The following is a 2,717-nucleotide window of genomic DNA, read 5'->3' as shown; positions in this document are numbered from 1 at the left end:
GCCGCTTCCATATCGAAACCACCATGTTCCTGGTACACGGGGGAACATCTAACACTTTGTGGGGTGGGATCGATTGTTTGGCCTGGTCTCCGAGCTGCAGAACTTCCTTCCTTTTTCTGCTTGTTGTCGCTTTCTTGGCCTTGGGTGCACTTGTTGAACTAGATTTCTTCCCGACTACACTTCTAGTTGATGATTTGCTCGTGCTAGCACTATACTTCTTCTCAATTACCCTAGCACTATCCTTGTCCTCAATTACCCTCGCAAGTGTGCGTGTATAGTCATCCTTCTTCTCGTGTAAGTCATATTGCGATGGTGTGTTCAGAAAATCAAGAGCATATGCTTTTTGCTTCTCTGTGTATGGTGTTGGGGACTTGGGTTTCTCCTTATGAAAATGTTCATAACTATGTTTCTTTACAACGGCCTCAGTTTCCTCTTCGGTAAGATCGTAAGCACGGGGAGAGGAACCTTTGATACTCTTGGTAGGGGCGACATTTTGCAGACAAGACTCTTGAAACGCTTCCGCTTGGGTGCATGCCGAGTCTTAGTGGGCTTAGGCGGCGGCGCGGGAGATGGAGATGGACTAGGGATGTGATGGTCAAACTCATGGGGTGATGGTGGCATGTGACCACTCAGAGGAGGTGATGGTGACCTGCGAAGGGTACCCAGCCTGGAAGCATGATGTTTTTCTTCTCCCAAAGAATGAGGTCACCCAGTACGTCTTGGAGTGTAACCTGACCTTCACCTCCTAGGATTTCAAGCTGCAATGACTCAAACGTCAGTACAATTGAATCCACCCCGTCACGAGCATAGCCAGCTGGAATCTCATTGCCACTCCATAGTGCCGGCTCACCTTAAGGTCCTAATGCAGGTAAAACATAGCCGACCGCCACCTTAAGAGATATGTTCATGAACACCTCATGGAGATCACAAGGTGTTTGCTCCTTGATTCCATCCACGGGGTAGCCAGGACCGCCATCTATCATCCGTGTACATTCAGGCGGGGCCTCCGAGTCAGCAACGCTGCTGCTTTGCCGCTGAGATATGTCGGCAGTATTATCTGGCTGGCGCTGTCCTCTAAGTTCATTAATATGCCGTTGCTGCTGCTGAATCTCCCGCTGCTGCTGGTCAAGTTGGTGTTGGAACTCGGCCATCCGGTCATTCTGCACGTCTAGCTGACGCTGTTTTGCTCTCGCTCGGCTTCTATAAGTCTCCGCGTCGTCCGAAAATCCAAGCGACCACGGAATACTAGGGCCGAAGCCTCTTGTTCGTCCTCCATTTTCAGGATTACCGAGGACAAGCGTCAGCAAGTCTTTCTCTCTATCGGGAGCAGATTTCAGTTTTCCCGATTTAATATCTGCCATCACTTCAAGCCATTTTTCCCTGGCTATCTTAACCTTGCTGTCACTTTCACCAAGGTCCCCTGTCTTCATGTCATACTCACAGCCATGCCCAAGGAACCAATTTCGAGCCCTCGTGTCCCAGTTTTGTCGGATGGGTTCTGGAGTGATCCCATTCCGCTGCATCTCAGCCTCTTGTGCATCCCACTTAGACATGGCTACTTGGTAGCCCCCTCGCCCCGTATGATGGTGATATAAATTTTCGCTTGCATTCTTCTTGTTTTTCTTTGACAGTGCCAGAGCATCCTCTGGGCTCTTGTACTTCAAAAATTCTTCCCAGTTATGCTCCCGCTTCGATAGATAGCCTTCTCCATGCTTGGTCCAAACATTATAGCGCGACATGAAGCCGAACCGAAGCAGGTGGCTCTTAATGTCTCTTGAGCAAGAGTAATCCTTCTCATTCTTACATTTCAGACATGGACAACACATAAAACCTTCCTTCGACTTGTTGGCCTCGGCCACAAGAAGGAAAGATTTCACGCCCTCTCTGAAAGCAGGAGCACATCGGTTACCGTACATCCATGGATGACTCATCTGCAACATAAGTATAATTATGTATCAGATGCAATCACCTTGCTAAAATTAGTATTGTACAGACTATGTATATGAGAAAATAGTTGCTAACCTTTTAGGATCACGAATAGGAGAAATCTTATCAAATTAAATCAAGTGGCATCCTCACAAACATTTCATCAAACACCTCTTGTGCACATGAAGAAAAAAAAGAGCTAGCATAAACCTCCATCTTTCACCACCAAGGAAAAAAATGTAGGGAGGTGGGGGGCTGGCTGTGTATATATAGGCATGGACCTTTTGTCACGGGCCATACCACGACCCGCGACAAAAAGGGTGCCAGCAGGCCACGGTCAGCCTCAGACCCCTTTTGTCACGGGTCATGGCACGGCCCGCGAAAAAAGGCCCGGAGCGCTCCAAAATGTTTCGGGGCGACGTGGCCAAGCCATTTTTCACGGCTCCAGACGCGCCCGCGACAAATGGCTTGCACGAAAGCCCTGTTTTCCACTAGTGACGGTCATCGGAAGGTACTCGACCGGATTGGTTAACTCACGCACGTCTCGCCGAAGTTCATAGTTGCTGTCGTCGGACGGCGTATTGGCAACCCTAACTCTCTATATTCCTCCATATACGTGGCCGTCGGCGGCGTGCTGTTGCCATCCTCGAGCGCTCCAGTTCTCCGATTGATCGGCTTCGCTGAGATGACAACCTGAAAACAAGACCATGCGGCCGTTGCCATGATCACCAAGTCCTCGGATTCTATCGGCTGTCCTATGGACTTCATGCACACCGAGTGAGCCAGGCTAG

This window comes from Lolium rigidum, chromosome 1 (genome assembly GCF_022539505.1).
Source record: "Lolium rigidum isolate FL_2022 chromosome 1, APGP_CSIRO_Lrig_0.1, whole genome shotgun sequence".
Lineage (NCBI taxonomy): Eukaryota > Viridiplantae > Streptophyta > Magnoliopsida > Poales > Poaceae > Lolium > Lolium rigidum.
The sequence above is the reverse complement of the archived record's forward strand: the minus strand, read 5'-3'. Positions refer to the sequence as shown.